Here is a 7237-nt window from a genome sequence, read left to right as displayed (position 1 = left end):
AGTTAATAATGCACTGGACTTCAAAGTCTGTTTGAATCTAATAGTTGGCGGTTCAAACTCACCAGCCACTCCCTGGAAACCCTATACAGGTCTCTGTGGGTCAGAACCAAATCAACATCACTTAACAACAACAACATTCTCTCAGTGTGGCTTTGATTTACATTTCCCTAGAGCCCTGTTGTAATGCTGCAGGATAATGCACTGGACCACAAGGTCAGTTTAAACTACAAAGTCAATGGTTCAAGCCCACCAGCTGCTCTTCGGAAACCCTGTACAGGCTTGCTATGAGTCAGAACCGACTCAATAGCACTTAACAACTACAGGTGACTAATTGGAGTTCTGGTATAGCAATGTAATGAAAGCATTGGACTACTAACTACAAGGTTGGTGGCTCAAACTCATCAGCTGCTCCTTAGAAGCCCCATGCAGGGTCACTATGAGTCAGAACTTACTTGATGGCATTTGACAACAGCAGTGACAACAACAGTAACCATTAGCAGCCCTGTTAGCACAGTGTGTTAAACACAGGGCTGCTAAATGACCTAGTAGTTTGAACTCACCAGCCAGATGGGGATAAACATGAGGCCATCCATAAGGATTTACATCATCGGAAAGCCTACAGGAGAAATTCTACACTGCCCCTAACAAAGCCGTTATTTTTGTTGTTCTTGTTACGTGCCGTGGATTCAATTCCAATCCACAGCGACCCTGTGTAGGATTTCCGAGGAGCAGTAATTAGTTAGAAAAAAATCGTGAAACTGGGTTAATGACTGATAGGGCATAAGCCTTTTGAAAACTATATGAAATCTACCACAACTGAGCAATTCACATTTCTTATGAATTCCACTCCTAGGAATATGCCCAATCAAAATAAATCCATACATTTATAAAGAAGACATGTGCTAGAATATTCATAGCTTTATTATTGAAGCTGTTGTTGTTAAGTGTCTTCATGAGTTAGTTCTGACTTATAGTGACAAAACAAAACACTGTCTGTCGTCCTCCATCATACAATTGTTGCTATGTTTGATTCTATAGTTGCTGTCACTGTGTCAGTCCATCTAGTTGAGGATCTTTCTCGCTTTTACTGACCTTTGACTTTTCTAAGATCGATGTACTTCTCCAATGACAGATATCTCCTGAAAACATCGAAAGTAGGTGAAACAAATTTTCACCATAGTGATTCTAAGGAGCATTCTGGCTGTACTTCTTCCAAGACAGATTTGTTTGTTCTTGTAGCAGTTCCTGGCATATTTAGTATTCTTTTCCAAGACATAACTCAAATGTATAAATTCTTCTACAGTCTTCTTTATTCATTGTCAAACTTTGACTTGCATGTGAGGCAATGGAAAATACCATGACTTGAATCACACACATCTTAGTCCTCAAAGTGACATCTTTGCTTTTCAATGCTTTAAAGAGTCTTTTGCTTTCTATTTATCATGATGTTGCTTATTGATCTAATTTTGAGGATTTTTGCTTTCGATATAGTGAGATTTAATTAATCTTTGATCTTCATCAGCAAGTGCTTCAAGTGCTCTTTACTTTCTTTAAGCAAGATTGTGTCATTTGTATATTTGTTGTTATTGTTGTTAAGTGCAGTCGAGTCGATTCTGACCCATAGCAACCCTGTATAGGGTTTCTGAGGAGTAGTTGGTAAGCTTGAACTGCCAACCTTGCAGTTAAAATGGCTTTGCAGTCTGGTGCATTAATCCACAGTGCCACACCAGGACTCCAATTTGCATGTTGTTGTTGTTAAGTGCCGTCGAGTCGGTTCCAACCCATAGGGACCCTGAACAGGGTTTCCGAGGCTGTAAATCTTTACCGGAGCAGAAAGCCTCATCCTTCTCCCGCGAAACAACTGGTACTTTCGAACTGCTGACCTTGCGGTTCGCAGGCCGATTCCTAACCACTACGCTACCAGAGCTCCTCGGAGGTTGTTAATTAATCATCCACCAATCTTGATGTTGCATTCTTCTTCATATAGTCCAACTTCTCAGATCCTTTGTTCAGCATACAGATTGAATAAGCCCTGACATGCCCTTTCTTGAATTTAAACCATGCCCTATCCCTTTGTTCTATTTGAATGCCTGCCTCTTGGTTTATGTACAGTTTCTGCATGTGGGCAATTAAATGTTCTGGAATTCCCATTTTCTCCAATGTTATCCATAATTTGCTATGATTCACATAGTCAAATGCCTTTGCATAGCCAATTAATAAAGAGTAACCATCTTTGTGGTATTCTCTGATTTCAGCCAAGATCCATCTGTCATCAGCAATGATACAACCATTGTTTCATGTTCTCTTCTGAATGCAGCCTGGATTTTTGGTAGTTCCTTGCTGATGTACTGTTGCAACAATTTTTAAATTATCTTTAGTAAAATTTTACTTCTATGCAACATTAATGATGGTGGTAGTGGTTATGTGCCATGGAGTTGGGTCCGACTCATCGTGACCCTGTATAGGGTTTCTGAGGCTATAAATCTTTACGGGAGCAGAAAGCCTCATCTTTCTCCCGAGGAACCGCTGGTAGTTTTGAACTGCTGACCGTGAGATTAGCAGCCCAATTTGTAATCACTATGCTATTGTTCAATAATTTACACATTCTGCTGGATCACCTTTCTTAGGAATGGGTACATACATAGATCTCTTCTAGCTGATTGGCCAGATAGCCAACTACGGATCATAATCCACATATCCATTGACCGTTAAATGATTAAACATGTGATGCAATCATTGCACAATGGAGTACTATGCACCACCAAAGTCACACACAGCAAGGTGGATAGATTTCATGCACGTAATGCATAGTAAAAGAAACCAGACACAAAAAAGTTCTATGACTGTATGAATCCTGAAGGGCACTTCTGGGAGTTCGCAATGTTCTGTTTCTGGTCTGGATTCTGGTACCATGAACGCGTTCTGCTTATGAAAACTCAGATAGCCATATGATGTGCGTGCTCTTCTTCATGTATGTCGTTATTGTTGTGAAGTGCCATTGAGTCAGTTCCTACCCGTAGCCACCCTGGATAGGTTTTCTGAGGAGCAGCTGGTGAGCTTGAACCACCGACCTTGCAGTTCAAACGGCTTTGCAGTCTGGCACATTAGCCCATGCTTCAATAAACATTTTTTTGTTTGTTTTAATGGAAAAAAAATCTGTACTTTTGTTTTTTAAATTAGATTGTTTAAGATGTTCACTGCTATCTAATTAAGCTTATTGATTTTATAGGTTGGCTTTAAAGGGTGTTATTGTAAAGGTGGTTCATAGCAGTGTCAATTTATTCTGACTGTCTCCTGAATATTTTGGCACAAAGATGTGCTTCAGTATTTACTACGGACAGGGTGATGGGCTCAGTCTGTCCCCGGTGCAGGCAGTAAGCGATATATTGGTTTGCTTTGATATTACTATCATATACCGGCAATTCTAAACAGTGTCAGGGTTGAAATATGCCACCTGAACCTCATACATCCCCAGTTAATAATGTGCTTATCTAAATTCTAAGCACTTGCCTAAGTTATTATTGAACTGAGCTGGATGCTCCCTCTGTCCCATCGTTATAAGATCAATAATGGAAATAATCAAGATGATTCAGTAGTCATGCTCATTGTATCAGACTCTGGACCTGTCCTTTTGTATATGAATCATATCTAAACCTCAAATGTGTGGGTTGGGTATTATTATTGTCCCCATTTCAAAGATGAGAAAACTGAGGCCCAATGAAGGTAAGTGACTTGCTCACATTCATCCAGCTAGTACAGATAAGAGTAAGGATGTCAATTCAAGTCACATGACTCACACTGCACTTTCCCATGAGGCTCTACTATCGTCTGGTACTGATTGCCGCAGGTAAGACCCTTGATGTTCACTTGCTGATGGAATGAATGGGTAAGTAGATGGAAGAACCAATCACTATTTTAGTCAGTTCAGGTTCTACATGAATATTATTTCTTACTTAAGTTGATAAAGGTAAGAAAACTCTCCATCTGTCTCTTTATTTCAAATTTTAAGGGTAATCCCCTTGGAAAGTGTGTTGTTATTGTTGTTAGGTGCCCTCCAGTTGGCTCTGACTCATATGCCAATCACTGCCCAGTCCGGCACCATCCTCACAGTGATTGCTGTGTTTGACCCATGGTTGTTGCCGCTGTTGCAATCCATTTCATTGTGGTTCTTCCTCCTTTCACTGACCCTCTGTTTTACCAAGTGTGATGCCCCTTTCCAGGGACTGGTCCCTCCTAACAACATAGGAAAAGTACTAGAGACAAGTCACTTCATCCTCCCTTCTAAGGAGCACCTGGTTGTACTTTTTCCAACATGGGATTTGTTCATTTTTCTGCCAGTTCATGGTACTTTGAATATTCTTTGCCAACATCATAATTCAAAGGCATCAATGCTTCTTTGGTCTTCCTTGCTCATTGCCCAGCTTTCACATGATTATGAGGTGATTGAAACTCCCATGGTTTGGGTTAGAGGCACCTTAGTCCTCAAAGTGACGTCTTTGTTCTTTAACACTTTAAAGAGGTCTTGTACAACACATTTGCACAATGAAATATATTATTTGATCTCTTGACTGCTGATTCCATGTGCAGCATTGAGTGTAGATTCAAGTAAAATGAGATCCTTGAGAACTTCAGTCTTTCTCCTTTTATCATAATGTTGTTTATTGGTCCCATTGTGAGGATGTTTGTTTTCTGTACATTGAGTTGTATTCCATACTGAAGGTTGTACTCTGTGATCTTCATCAGTTAAGTGTTCCAAGTCCTGATCACTTTCAGAAAGCAAGGTTGTGTCATATGCATATCGTAGGTGTTAATGAGCCTTCCTCCAATCCCTATGCCGCATTTTCTTCCTATTGTTCATCTTCTCAGATTGTTTGCTCAGCAAATAGGTTGAATAAGTATGGTGCAAGGAAACTGCTTACCACACTCTTCCTGATTTGAAGCCATGTTCTTGTTCTGTTTGAATGATTGTCTTGGTCTATGTACAGGTCCCACATGAGTACAATGAAGTGTTTTGAAATTCCCATTCTTCACAAAGTTATCCATAGTTTGTTACGATCCACATAGTCAAATGCCTTTGCATAGTCCATAGGACACAGGTAAACATCTTTCTGGTTTTCTCTGCTTTCAGCCAAGATCCATTTAAGGTCAGCAATGAGATCCCTCATTCCATATCCTTTTCTGAATCTGGCTTGAATTCTAGCACTCCCTGTTGATGTACTGCTGCAACTTTTTTAAAACTATCTTTAGCAAAATTTTACTTGCTTGTGATACTAATGATATCAGCGATTTCTGTGTTCTGTATAGTCACCTTTCTTTAGAATGGGCACAAATATGCATAACTTCCAGTTGGTTGTACAGGTAACTGTTGGTCAAATTTCTTGGCATAGACCAGTGCATACTTCCAGCACTGCAACAGTTTCTTGAAACATTTTAATTGGCATTCTGTCAATTCCTAGAGACTTGTTTTTCCCTAATGCCTTTAGTGCAATTTGAATTTCTTCCTTCAATAAAATATGTTCTTGATCATATTTTATTGAAGATCCTGAAATGCTTAAATGTTGACTGTTTCTTCCTTCCTTCTTTTGTTGATGCATTGATTTTTGACCACAAAATACTTCAATATTGCAACAAGAAGCTTGAATTTTTTCTTTAGCTTTTTTCAGCTTGAGAAATGTTGAACATGCTCTTCCCTTTTGGTTTTCTAACTCCAGGTCTTTGCCCATTTCATTATATTACTTTGTCTTCTGGAGCTGACCTTCAGATTTTTTGTTCAACTCTTTTGCTTCATGATTTCTTTCATTCATTTTAGCTACTCTATGTTCAAGAACAAGTTTCAGAGTCTCTTTTGACATTCTCTTTGGTCTTTTTTCTTTCCTATCTTTTAAATGATCTCCAGCCTTTTCATGTATAATGTTCTTAAGGTCATTCCACACCTTCTTTTGTCTTTAGTCATCAGTGTTCAATGTGCCAAGTCTATTCTTGAGATGGTCTCTAAATTCGGGTGGGATATACTCAAGGTCATATCTTGGGTCTTGGGGACTTGTTTTAATATTCTTCAGCTTTAGCCTGAACTTGCATATGAGCAATTGTTGGCCCTTGGCTTTTTTTGACTAATGATTTTAAGCTTCTCCATCATCTCTTCCCACTCATGTAGTCAATTTGATTCCTGTGTATTTCATTTGGTGAGGTCCCTTGTGTATAGTCACCATTGATGTTGTTGAAAAAAGGTAGAAATGTATTTGCAATGAAGAAGTCGGTCTTGCAAAATTCAATCATGAGATCTCCAGCATAATTTTTTCATCAAGGTCATATTTTCCAACTACTGATCTCTCCTTTTTGTTTGCCAATTTTTGAATTCCAATCACCGGTGATTATCAGTGCATCTTGATAGCATGTTTGACCAATTTCAGACTGAAGAAGTTGGTAGAATTCTTCAATTTCTTAATCTTTGGGTTTGGTGATTGGTGTCTACATTTGAATAGTTGTATTAATGGGTCTTCCTTATTTGTTGTTGTAAAGTGCCCTTGAGTCAGTTCTGACTCATGGTGACCCTGTGGAGGGTTTCTGAGGAGAAGATTGTGGGTTTGAACCTCTGATTAGTAGTTAATGCTTATCCTACAGCATCAAACCAGGACTACAAAAAGTGAATGAGCTTCCTTGTAGGCAAATAGATATTATCCTATCACAGACAGCATTGTATTTCAAGATTAGTTTAAAAATGCTCTATTTTACAATGAATGCAGTGCCATTGCTTTTCTAAAGTAAACCACTTAATTGTCCAATTCAAAATGACCAATATCTGTCCATTTCGGCTCACTAATGCTTAGGACAGTAATCTTTAAGTATTACATTTAATTTTTTATGATTTTCAATTGCCCTAGATTCATATTTGGTATTTTCCGCTTTCAGATCATTAATGGATGTTTGTAACTGTTTCTTCTCATTTTGAGCTGTGCCCCATCAGTAAATACAGATTCCAAACCATCTGTATCACCAAGATCAACTCTCTACTTTGAGGAAACAGGTCTTCTTCAGTTGTATTTTGAGTGCCTTCCAACCTCAGGGGATCATCTTCTGGCAGCCTTTCAGACATCATTCCACTAATATTCATAGGTTGTTAGGAGATAGTCCCTCGGAAGCAGTTCACCTCTTCCTTTCTAATGAGTTCTTCATTTGATGAGTTCAGCTCTGCTGAAATCTGTCTATCATGGTGGCCTTGCTGGTATTTGAAACACCA

The sequence above is a fragment of the Chrysochloris asiatica genome, unplaced genomic scaffold (genome assembly GCF_000296735.1).
Source record: "Chrysochloris asiatica unplaced genomic scaffold, ChrAsi1.0 scaffold00302, whole genome shotgun sequence".
Taxonomy (NCBI): Eukaryota; Metazoa; Chordata; class Mammalia; order Afrosoricida; family Chrysochloridae; genus Chrysochloris; species Chrysochloris asiatica.
This window is presented reverse-complemented; position numbering follows the sequence as displayed.